General features: G+C 49.6%; 1 protein-coding gene across 3 annotated transcripts in view; it reads left to right on the top strand.

Moving 5' to 3' along the window:
* Positions 1 to 2,765: 2,765 nt before the first annotated feature.
* Positions 2,766 to 12,717, top strand: part of C7H2orf76 (chromosome 7 C2orf76 homolog) — a 38,989-nt gene continuing 29,037 nt past the window's right edge. For 2 of the 3 annotated variants that reach the window (XM_078782616.1, XM_068123706.2), the window contains exon 1: positions 2,766 to 2,842. The gene's annotated coding sequence lies outside the window, so the exon portion shown is untranslated. Of the gene's footprint in view, positions 2,843 to 9,810; positions 10,710 to 12,717 lie in introns of those variants that run through there. The other variant, XM_068123705.2, reaches the window with a different exon arrangement.

Here is a 12,717-nt window from a genome sequence, read left to right as displayed (position 1 = left end):
GTGTAGTTTTGTCAATTTACACCCCTTGTGTACTTGCTATTTTACAGCTGTGTAGTTACTTGCCTTCTTCCGCTTGTAAGTGCTTTGCTATGGAGTCATTAGGGCCTAGCAGGAAGTTTTGAGAACCTTATTTCCATACCGGTAATCTTGAATGCATCGGGCTCCCGACACTCAAATTCAGGCCGGTACAACACGACCTGTTCCACACGTTTAATATTTTCCACAGATAACTTGAGGACATCGATGTTCTTTTTATCAGTGACCTACCTTACCACAGAGTCGTGACCAGAAACTTAAAACGAATACCTTTCAATAGTCCTCAACATTTTTTTATGCCTCCACCAACGAAGTCACCAGAGGCAGTATGTTTTTGTGTTGTCCGACCGTGCATCCACCCTGAACCCTATGGATGGGATAATTCCCCCCACCTTTATGATGTCCCCTCACCACCCTGAACCCTATGGACGGGATCATTCCCCCACCTTTATGATGTCCCCTCACCACCCTGAACCCTATGGATGGGATAATTCCCCCACCTTTATGATGTCCCCTCCCTCCACCCTGAACCCGATGGACGGGATCATTCCCCCACCTTTATGATGTCCCCTCCCTCCACCCTGAACCCCATGAACGGGATAATTCCCCCACCTTTATGATGTCCCCTCCCTCCACCCTGAACCCCATGAACGGGATCATTCCCCCACCTTTATGATGTCCCCACCCTGAACCCGATGAACGGGATAATTCCCCCACCTTTATGATGTCCCCTCCCTCCACCCTGAACCCGATGGACGGGATAATTCCCCCACCTTTATGATGTCCCCTCCCTCCACCCTGAACCCGATGGACGGGATCATTCCCCCACCTTTATGATGTCCCCTCCCTCCACCCTGAACCCGATGGACGGGATCATTCCCCCACCTTTATGATGTCCCCTCCCTCCACCCTGAACCCCATTAACGGGATAGTCACTATCTGCCATGATCTTTCCTGGGAAAACCACATTTAAAATCTGGCCTCCAAAGCCAGTCGCCGACTGGGCATCCTCCATCGTGCGAAGTCCTTCCTTGGCACACCTGAGCTCCTCACCACATACAAGGCTTTCATCCGCAGCTCAATGGAATACTGCTCTCCCCTCTGGGCCGGTGCTCCTGCCTCACACCAAGCTCGGCTTCACGCTGTTGAAACCAAAGCGTTCAGAATCATTGTAATCTCTCGCGATGAAGTTGAATCTGAGGGTCTTTCACTCACTCACCTTGGGCAGGTTGGTGGTCTTTCCATCTTCTACCGACTCCTCTCCGGCCTTGCCCCCCCAGCTCTCTCTGGGCTCTGTCCCCCAAATATTCCTACAGGTCGCACAAGATCTGCCTGCAACCCTCTTATGGTTAAACTGCCAAAATCAAGACTCTCTGCTCACCTTCACTCTCATTCCCCTTTTCTCCCACCTCTGGAACAAACTCCCTCACTCCCTTCAATCCCACTCCTCCCTCCAGGTCTTTAAAACAGCTGTTCACCACCATCTCTTATCTTCCCCTATCCAAAACCTTGATCTTTTCTACCCCCGCTAATTCACCCCAGATTCACTTTTTTCGAAATTCCAACTTCTTTCCTGGAAGTCCTTGCAGTGCAGTGTCCATATGTTTTATACCTCTCCGACCTCTTCCCAAGCCCTCTCCCTCCCACAGATCTACCGACATCCCTGTTCTCTACTGTTGTTGTGCTTGTGTATGTTTTCCTCTCTCTCCCCATCTTGTCTCCCGCTGCCTTTATTGTACGTTTTATGTGTCCGTGCATGTTTTTGTGTTTACTGTGCTGGCTCTTACACGAGCCTCGACTTTGTATATATAAAAAAAACGTTTGCTTTTGTATTTCTCCTGATTTAGTCACAATATTCACTCCAGTTGCAAATCTATAATCATCGAAGTAGTGTGTGTGTGTGTGTACAATAATTAACCGATACTGTACAATTAATTAATTGTGTGTGTGTGTTCATAGTGCACACACAAAGTGTGATCATATTTGGTTTTTATTACATCCATACTATATTCAAACAAAGTGCTCCCACTATCATCACAATATAAAATGCCACTTTCAAAACCGAGAGTGTTCACTTCCAATGATCAAATCTCAATCTTTACCAGTTTGGTGAAACTTCCATCGGCCCGACGAGAAGGTGCGATTATGGATTATGAATGCCGTATAACATAAATACACTCTTTAATCCTCCCTATACTACATTAAAAAACCTGTGAAGCAATTTCCGACGTACGAATCGAAGTACGTACAGGGCTCGTGTGATGACCGCCAAATAGCAAATGAAAAGGTGTGGTACTATAATGGTGTTTCACAGTAAAATTACACTATTCATGGTCATCAACATAAAAAAATACTTGTAAAAACGTGTTTCCACAACCCTCCCGTAACCGATCGGAGCAGTTTATTGCTGCGCAAAATGGCATTTTAATAGTCACTTGGCTTTTGGGACAAAACGTTCAAAACGAGATCCGCGATGCGAGTCACACAAGCAGCGCCAACCAAGATGGCGACCCGGTGGCTTCACTTTTCACGGGCTATGAGCGTCGTATAGATTTTCAGTTCAGTAAATGCGGTGTCGAATAAATCTTTGAGTGAATTAAATGTGTTTCCCAGTCGATGTTACCGGAGTTTGTCTCAGGTCATGACCACGGTGCGGTCATTCTTGGTTTTTAGAAAGATAAAAGGATTGATTTGTATTTACAAGAACGAGAACGACTGACGAATGAGTTTTCTCTTCCGGAATCCATGTCCTTTCAAGTGGAGTGACGTTTTCTCCAAGGCTATTGCTATCCTTCCTTTATTCCGTGTAAGTGCTCTTTAGTCAAGATACTTAACGTTGAAAATATTGTGTGAAACTCCGTCCTGATAAATATTGTGTTTTCTTATATTTCGGTCTCGTATCGCCGGCATGTGTGACGGCAAACATAAGGAGCCGCTTCGGGAATGCAGATTCGCGTCCATTGTGTCGCGAAACCGGAATCGAAATTCGAAAATCTCCCCGTCGTGGTGGTTACAGTCCAACTTTGATCGATAATTATCTTTCACTTTCAGTTGTCGAAAATCTCACTGTCGTTGAGATGTAGAGCCAGAGGTGCAAAGTTTTTGGTTTTTCCAAGATGGTGCCCGTACCACGGGACGTCTGACGTCATAATTATCATTAAAATATTCTGCAGTAGGAGTTGCACCTATTGTCAATTTCCTGTCAATTTTTTTTTTTTTTTTTTTTGTGTACTGAATCGAGGCTCGTGAAAGAGCTAACATTTATTTCACAAACAAATCAACCAGACAAACAAAATATACAAAAAGAGGGAGCGGAAGACGAGAAGGGGAAGCACACAACCACAACATTTGAGAGCAGGGAGAAGTGTGGGAGGGAGAGGGCTTGGGGGAAGGGGGGGTGGGGGCGGGGGGGAGAGGTATAAAACACAAGGGGACCGAAATTAGCGGGGGTAGAAAAGATCAAGGTTTTGGATGGGGGGGATAAGAGATGGTGATGAACAGCTGTTTTAAAGACCTGGAGGGTGGAGTGGGATTGAAGAGAGTGAGGGAGTTTGTTCCAGAGGCGGGAGAAAAGAGGAATGAAGGAGTGAAAGTGAGCAGAAAGTCTTGATTTTGGCAGTTTAACCATAAGAGGGTTGCAGGCAGATCTTGTGCAACCTGTAGGAATATTTGGGGGACAGAGCCCAGAGAGAGCTGGGGGGGCAAGGCCAGAGAGGAGTCGGTAGAAGATGGAAAGACCACCAACCTGCCTGCGGTGAGTGAGTGAAAGGCCCTTGGAGTTGGCTTCATCGCGGGAGATTCCAATGATTCTGAACGCTTTGGTTTCAACAGCGTGAAGACGAGCTAGGTGTGAGGCAGGAGCACCAGACCAGAGGGGAGAGCAGTATTCCATAGAGCTGCGGATGAAAGCCTTGTATGTGGTGAAGAGCTCAGGTGTGCCAAGGAAGGACTTCGCACGACGGAGGATGCCCAGTCGGCGACTGGCTTTGGAAGCCAGATTTGAAATGTGGTTTTCCCAGGAAAGATCATGGCAAATAGTGAGACCCAAAAGCTTGAGTGACAGAACTTCTTGGAGAGGATTATTCAGAAAGTGGATGGGAGGGTTGTCCAGTCGGTCTTTTCGAAGAGACATCGTAAGAGTGTGAGATTTATCAGGATTGAAAGACATGTTCCATTTGTTTGCCCAGTCTGTGATTTTGTCCAGGTCTGCAGAGAGTGAGGAGGCTGCAGACTGCCGATCTGAGGGATGAGGAATGAAGCGACAGAGAGGAGAGACGTCAGCAAAGAGATAGATGATTTTCAAGAGAGTCAGAAAGATCATTGATGAAGACCAGAAAAAGCATAGGGCCCAGAACACTACCTTGGGGAACTCCAGCCTGAACAGGAAGAGGAGATGAGAGAAACCCATTTAGGGCCACACGTTGACTACGACCAGAGAGGAAGTCCGCCAGCCATGCGTGGAGATTTCCATGGATACCAAAGGAGGAGAGTTTGGTGAGCCGAGCAGGGTGCCAGACCGTATCGAAGGCACGTGAAATGTCAAGGGAGACAGTTCTAATTTCCTGTTTGGTGTTGAGGACCTTCATCCATTGTTGAGAAAGCAGAAGCAGCATGTCCAGAGTAGAGTGACCAGGTCTGAAACCAAATTGATGATCAGAGATCAAGCCATTGGAGAAGAGGAAAGATTTCATATCTGAAGCAATGATGGATTCCATGACTTTGCTGATAATTGGGAGAAGGCTGATTGGTCTGTAGTTGCTAGGATCTGTTTTTGCACCTTTTTGTGCAATGCGGTGATGTTGGCTGATTTCCAAGCAGATGGCAGATGACCTTGAGCAAAAGAGATGGTGAAGAGAACAGAAAGAGGGAGTGAAAGAGCGGAAGAACATGATTTTAGGACCCGTGGGCTGATGCCGTCAGGACCAGTTGCAAAATCAGAGTCGAGGGTTGACAGAAACAATCGGACCAATGGTTGCAAAAATATCATATTTATTTTGTGCGGACAAACACAGACAGACAAACGGACTCAAATGCAATACCCTCTCCTGTGGCGAGGGTAAAAATGAGACATTGCGCATTGTAAAGAACTCTCCATGGGGAATAGAATAACATATTGTTGCGGATATGAGGATGGCATTTTTAAATTGTATTGTATTGGAAATGGTGATGAACATTGTTTGGATATGGCCCCTCCTGCCTCCGGAGTTGTATAAAGATAAAAAGGGCGTCTCGGTAGTTAATTCCATAAACACCACATTGCAGGACCCGATAAAACCCTTGTTCAGTAGCTTATATCTTATTATGTGTTTTAGAGTAAGGCCTTGTCTTCCATTAGAATAATACTCCATTGCACCGAGTGAAAAAGAAATAGATTCCCTTCATTCCCATTCCCAAAAACCTCCATTCCCCCTTTCGTCGATTGGCAATTACATCCCCTCCAATTGCCGCCATTGACCACGAGGCAGGGTCGGAGAAGAAAGGCGTGTCTCCACCTCGTCATAGAGGGGAGGAGTGAGCCAGCCCCACTCGACCAACCATGAACAAGGGGTTTGGCTAGAGAGGGCGGAGGAAGAGCGATCGGGGAGGTTCGCAAAGGTTGAGGGGCGGGGCCTATATAACCCGCCGGCGGGGCGTTCCCGAGGAGTTGAGTCGAAGGGAGGAGACGAGAGATAAGTCCAGCAGTTGAGTCCAAGGGAGGAGACAAGAGATGAGCTTTTGACAAAGACGGAGACGAGTACAAGGAAAGAGCTGGGTCGTCAGAGAGTTGCGCTTTACTGAGTCCAAAGAAAGAGCTGGGTCGTCAGAGAGTTGCGCTTTTACTGAGTCCAAAGAAAGAGCTGGGTCGTCAGAGCAGATGCGCTTTTACCGAGACAAGCAGCTCCGACCCGTGACTCCGCGCACACGACAGGCTCGGTGGCATCAGCGGCCGTCGAGGTCCAGCCCGACGTCCCGTGCGGGATCAAGCTCCAGCCAGCTCCGTGCCGTCCTCCCCCTCCAGCCACACACCTCCTTCAAGCAATCCACTCTGCAATTCCCCGCGTGAGTCAGTGTCTTTGTTTGTTCTGTCCTGGGTAGTAAGTAAGCCTGTTAGATAAGTTAATAATTTTCACTGTGTCACCTGCGTCTCATGTCCCCTGTAAATAAACGTGACTGCTCCTTTTGCTTATGTGTGTAAATAGTAATAAATCCCGTTACTCTTATGTACGTCTTCTTCCTCTTTGTATTCGGTCGCTTTAGAGTTTTCCAGATTGAATAGCTGCGGCGCGATACGGCCAACGTTTGGGTTGAATCGGGTTTTAGTCGGGGAATAACTGTTCGGCCGCGGTTACACCACCGCTCGGTCAAAATAACATCTAATCCGCGGTCCGTAACAAACTGGTGTCAGAAGTGTCGGATTCGGACCTGAAGCGTTTAACGCGCTCAAAATTACAAAGTACCGAAATTGCTTTTGTTTTATAAAACCCGAATTTTGAAATCGCGCCATGGCTGGTCAAGGCGACGGGATGCTGGTGGGAGAGATAGACGGGGTAGAATCGACCCAGGACCCCAGGGAAGAAGTGGGGAAAATTGTGGAGGAGAGTAAAGAAGGTGTGGTTGAGGGGGTATCAGGTGCACAAAATGGCGCTCTTGCGCACGAGGTATCAGGCGCGCAAAAAGGCGCCTCGTACGAGCGCGCGGCAGCCGAGCCCGCGGTGCCAACGGCCTGGGATCCATTTCTTGCAAATTTGTTGAAATTTTTGACCCAGTGGGATGAAGAAAACAAAATGTATGCCCAGGGGCTCATATCCAACAGGGAAATTATCAACATGGGTGTTCAAATGACTAAGGAACTAAAATCAAGAACTGAAGAAATAACGAACGGAATGAGGGCCGATAGGGAGGAAAGGGAGCAGAGGGACAGAGACTGCAAGTTGGGCGAAAGGGTCCCAGGGGTGCACGACGAGGTAACGCGGGTCGAGAAGCACTGGTTGAGCGAAGCGGAGAAAAGCACGGGTACAATGACAGGGGTAGAAATCGCAACCCGGGGTTTGGAAAAGCCGGTGACCGCTGAGGTAGAGGAGGGTGTTTTATTAAAGCCAACGGTCGTCGAGGTGAACAAAGCCAAAGCAGTGCTGGGAATTAAAATTGAAGAGATGACGGAGGTAGCCCGGGAATTGCAGGGAGAAATGGAAAATGTGCAAAGTCCCTGCTCACATCACGATGCTGTGCTTAACCCGAATGGAAGTTTGCAAGTGCGCGTGGAGAAAAGGATCCCCCAGGTGAGTCGTGCTGTATATTGTGCGGGGAGATTTTGTAAGAGGATGTTTGGCAACAAAAGAATTTTCGCGCGCTTGGGATCGAGGAAGCATCCGGGCGTTGGTGAAGGGTCCCGTGTGAGTGGAAATGGCACGCGTGTGGAAAAAAAGTGTGAGTCAAGGGGTGAGCGTGTTACGAAGCGCGAGTGTGATACCGAGTGCGAGCGAGAATGCACGTCGGGGTGTGACACGGAGAGTGAGTTGGTGATGGCGCAGGTGCGAGAGGGCACATCGGAGCGCGAGTGTGAAACCGAGTGCGAGCGAGAATGCACGTCGGGGTGTACGGAGTGTGACACGGAGAGTGAGTTGGTGATGGCGCAGGTGCGAGAGGGCACATCGGAGCGCGAGTGTGAAACCGAGTGCGAGCGAGAATGCACGTCGGGGTGTACGGAGTGTGACACGGAGAGTGAGTTGGTGATGGCGCAGGTGCGAGAGGGCACATCGGAGCGCGAGTGTGAAACCGAGTGCGAGCGAGAATGCACGTCGGGGTGTACGGAGTGTGACACGGAGAGTAAGGTGGTGGTGGAACGTGTGCGAGGAAGCACACCTGAGTTGGTGGTAGCGCGAGTGTGGGAGAGCCCATGTGAGCGCGTTAGTGGGTGGATGCCAGAGTGCACGCCCATGGTGAGTGTTACGGAGGACGTAACGGAGGAGAGGTGTGGACCGAGGTGTGCGCAAGAGTGTGCACGAGAGGTGTGGTGTGTAACAGGGAGAGCGTTGGTGGAATGTACGGACGGCGTTGGAACGCCGGGTTTTGTGAGGGTGAAAGGGGTAGCGTATGCGTGTGAGCATGCCGGTGAAGCATCGACGGTAACCGGGTTAGCGGTTAGAGCGACGGATAGCCGATGCGAGCACTCGGTGCGAGGAGCCCTTTGTTGGATGCGAGGCCCGGCGCGGTTCAAAGCTGCGTCGTTTCTCTTCGAAGCGTCGTTGCCGATTCGGGCTTGGCCCCGCCCCGCACGGTCGAGTCCGGGCCTTGTCGAGCCAGGCCACCGGTCCGGTTCAAGGGCGAGTGGGAGGAAGCGGCACGGTGCCCCCTCGTGGGGGCGGGGTTCCGACCGGGGGAGATTGAGCCATCGGGCCCGGGACCGCAAGGTGCCGCGCCGAGATGGTGCGTGGAATCTCGGCCCGACCAAACCACCTCCCTTGAACCGAAAGCCGGACGGATTCAACCGGCAGGCGACCAAACCACCCGAATTCATTGCTCGGCTTTACGAAGCCGAGTTTAATGATGTCATGATGCACCATGGCTAGGATATAGTGGACTGTGATGATGGTGATAGTGATAGTGTTTTGATACGAAATTTAGAAAAGTGAATAGGATTGGTAGAGTGATTGGAAATTTTTGATTGGTTGGAATTTGGTAAGCAAAATTTATAGTAAGAGATGCCCCATGTGATGGGATGGCCAATCCACCGTCCCTCACAGCGGGGGGGCAAAGGAGCACTAGTTTATGGGGTTGATGGCAGTGAAAACTAGCCCGGGTGGGTTAGGATATATCGTGTGTAGGGATCTAGCGAAGATGACATTAGGTAACATTAAGATTAGTTAGTGACAAGGATACCTGTAGTGGGGATGCAGGTAGATTAGTGTGGATGATAATGACGTGGTATGTGCTTAGTTTAAAGGGAAGACGGGGAGCACTAAGTCAGCAGGGCAACAGGTAGTTCAGATGATGCCGTGTGAGTGTTGGAGGTGTATTCGGAAGTGTATTGTGAAAAGTGTATGGTGAACAGGTGTGATTGTGAGGAACAGGTGTGATTGCACAGGTGTGCAACTGAACAGGTAGATGGAGCAGTGTTTGAGTGATGGTGATAGTGATAGTGATGTGTGTTGTGTTGACCAAATGGTCCAGGAAGGAAGGAGGGTGCAGGTGGCACCAGGTGTGAGTGCACAGGTGTGCACCAACAGGTGTATGGAAATACATGGAGTGTGGAATAAATGGTAGTGTGGAGTATATGGAGTATTGGAATGGATGGTAGTGGAGTGAGTATGGTGGAAACTATGGAGTGGAGTGGATGGTGCGGAGGTGTGAATGGGGGAAGAGTGGACCCCCATCACGGATACCCAGGGCGGGTAGTGTAAGTGTTAGGTAGAGGGTATAGGTAAATTGTGGTTGGATATTGGCATCTGTGGTGCGGGTGGAAGAATGATGTTTGGATGGGTGCATTAGTGTTGTGGAAATGGCTGGGCGTGTAGCCTGTTAGTGTGTGTAGTTGGTTTGGGCACTCCACCACTGTGAGGATGTAGGCCAGGTGAGGCCGCAGGTGGGCTCTGGGAGCCGGTAGAGTTGTTGTGGATGGGGCCCGAGGATCCGGAGGACGGACCCGGGTAGCCCAGTGCCAGAGGGCACCAGGGGGTGACAGAGCCAGGAGGGGCCTTCCCCAGTTAGTTAGGTTAGGGAGAGGAGCTAGGTAAGCTCGGGTGGCAACTGCAGTGGTGGAGGTGTGCAGGTGGGTAGACCTGCTGGGAGAGCTACACGTCACGGCCCAGAAATTGTGCAAGGGCACCGGGAGATGAATCGGGGGAGTGAGACCCCAAATTGAGCAGCACCACAGTTTAGTCAATGGGAATTTGGTTTTTAGAACCCATAGTGTAAGTTGGCCAATGGATTGGCAGGGAGAGACCCCGGGTAGAGTAAAGAGTGTTTAAAAGTCATTTAGAGGATAGTTAGGATGAAGAATCTCCTTGCACCATCTGCATCCACTCACCTGAGGTGACAGGTACTCCACACCATGCCAGGTTGTTTTATTATTTTTATGATGCAAATGTTTTGGATTGTGAGACGCATCATGACGTGGGTGTGACATTGTGCTTTGATGTTCCATCTCTCCCTCCTTATGAGGATTGATGATGAATTGGTGATGGCAAATTTTGAAGTAGAGGGATTGTGGTGACGAATTTGGTGTAAGGGAAATATGGGGAGACGTGACAGTAGCGACGAATTTGTAAATGTGTAGATTTTGTAAATATGGGGTAAGGGCAAGGGTAGTGTAGGTGACAGGGGGGGTGACGTACGGTAGGGACGAGCTTTTCTCACTTTCGCTCTCCATACGCATTTCGCCTTGCATTGCCTTGTTGATGTGTACCCTTGTGACCTTACCCCTCGCTCATTTGTCTTCCCCCTTTTGTCTCCCACATGACCTGTGCGCCATTGGGCGCCGAGGGGAGCGTGCGTGAGTCGGCCATTGTGCGCCCGGAACTCTCAGAACCAGCTGTCTGCATCGATGCACCACATTATGGACCACATGTCTGTGGCCGAGCACCACTTATGGACCCCATGGGTTGGGGCATGGCCCCTCTGCTGGAACCGGCCATGAGGGCCCGAAATCTTGCTGGCGGCGCGGACCTGGGCCACAGGGCACCGATGCCCCACAGGTGAACCACACGTAGTCGGCCCTGTGGGCCATCAATAAAATAAAATAAAATAAAAAGGACACATTGGGTGCATTTTTCAGTTCAAATAGGCCGCCAGTAAGAAAGCAAAGGAAAATGACAACAACTGGAAGAAATAATAATAGCCAGCAGAGGGAGCCGAAGAGCAAGAGATCACCTGCAGGGTTAGGGGTTGTTGATTTTATTTTTATTCATTGAACACTGATGAACTGTGGTGACTGCACCGATTGGTGCTTGAGGGTGTGTTGGTGCATTATAGGTGCTTTCATGGTGCGTCGATGCAGAGCAGACTGTCTCCCCCCCCCCCCCCCCCCCCCAGAAAGAACAATCACAGGTCCTGGGTTAGTTTTGTAAATAAAAGTAGTGTCAACTGTAAATAATGCTCCCCACCGTCAGTGTGTAGTTTGAAGACCATTCCGCAATTCGGTTAACTGTGGGCGTAAGTCTGTTAGGCAGGGTGCAATGGAGCAGCGGGACACATTTATCTATGTTTTAAAACTGTCGCACTCAGGGTCAGGTTAAAAGTAGAGGGAACTACACCTACGTGTCACACTAAATAAAAGTTGTATGTGCCTAAGAGGGGGAGGGTGCAGTGTTGCGGATATGAGGATGGCATTTTTTTATTGTATTGTATTGGAAATGGTGATGAACATTGTTTGGATATGGCCCCTCCTGCCTCCGGAGTTGTGTAAAGATAAAAAGGGCGTCTCGGTAGTTAATTCCATAAACACCACATTGCAGGACCCGATAAAACCCTTGTTCAGTAGCTTATATCTTATTATGTGTTTTAGAGTCAGGCCTTGTCTTCCATTAGAATAATACTCCATTGCACCGAGTGAAAAAGAAATAGATTCCCTTCATTCCCATTCCCAAAAACCTCCATTCCCCCTTTCGTCGATTGGCAATTACATCCCCTCCAATTGCCGCCATTGACCACGAGGCAGGGTCGGAGAAGAAAGGCGTGTCTCCACCTCGTCATAGAGGGGAGGAGTGAGCCAGCCCCACTCGACCAACCATGAACAAGGGGTTTGGCTAGAGAGGGCGGAGGAAGAGCGATCGGGGAGGTTCGCAAAGGTTGAGGGGCGGGGCCTATATAACCCGCCGGCGGGGCGTTCCCGAGGAGTTTTGTCGAAGGGAGGAGATGAGAGATAAGTCCAGCAGTTGAGTCCAAGGGAGGAGACAAGAGATGAGCTTTTGACAAAGACGGAGACGAGTACAAGGAAAGAGCTGGGTCGTCAGAGAGTTGCGCTTTACTGAGTCCAAAGAAAGAGCTGGGTCGTCAGAGAGTTGCGCTTTTACTGAGTCCAAAGAAAGAGCTGGGTCGTCAGAGCAGATGTGCTTTTACTGAGACAAGCAGCTCCGACCCGTGACTCCGCGCACATGACAGGCTCGGTGGCATCAGCGGCCGTCGAGGTCCAGCCCGACGTCCCGTGCGGGATCAAGCTCCAGCCAGCTCCGTGCCGTCCTCCCCCTCCAGCCACACACCTCCTTCAAGCAATCCACTCTGCAATTCCCCGCGTGAGTCAGTGTCTTTGTTTGTTCTGTCCTGGGTAGTAAGTAAGCCTGTTAGATAAGTTAATAATTTTCACTGTGTCACCTGCGTCTCATGTCCCCTGTAAATAAACGTGACTGCTCTTTTTGCTTATGTGTGTAAATAGTAATAAATCCCGTTACTCTTATGTACGTCTTCTTCCTCTTTGTATTCGGTCGCTTTAGAGTTTTCCAGATTGAATAGCTGCGGCGCGATACGGCCAACGTTTGGGTTGAATCGGGTTTTAGTCGGGGAATAACTGTTCGGCCGCGGTTACACCACCGCTCGGTCAAAATAACATCTAATCCGCGGTCCGTAACAATATGTTAATGATGATGTAATGGGTGCCTCCATTATGACATCATAATTCAACAAGTACAAAACTTCATCTGTTCAAGATTAAATTTATTGAAAGTCATCTAGGGATAAATTGGTGGAGGAAAAAAAAGATGACGTTAT

Source organism: Myxine glutinosa, chromosome 7 (genome assembly GCF_964187855.1).
Source record: "Myxine glutinosa chromosome 7, kmMyxGlut1.1, whole genome shotgun sequence".
NCBI classification, from domain to species: Eukaryota; Metazoa; Chordata; class Myxini; order Myxiniformes; family Myxinidae; genus Myxine; species Myxine glutinosa.
The sequence above is the reverse complement of the archived record's forward strand: the minus strand, read 5'-3'. Positions and strand labels throughout refer to the sequence as shown.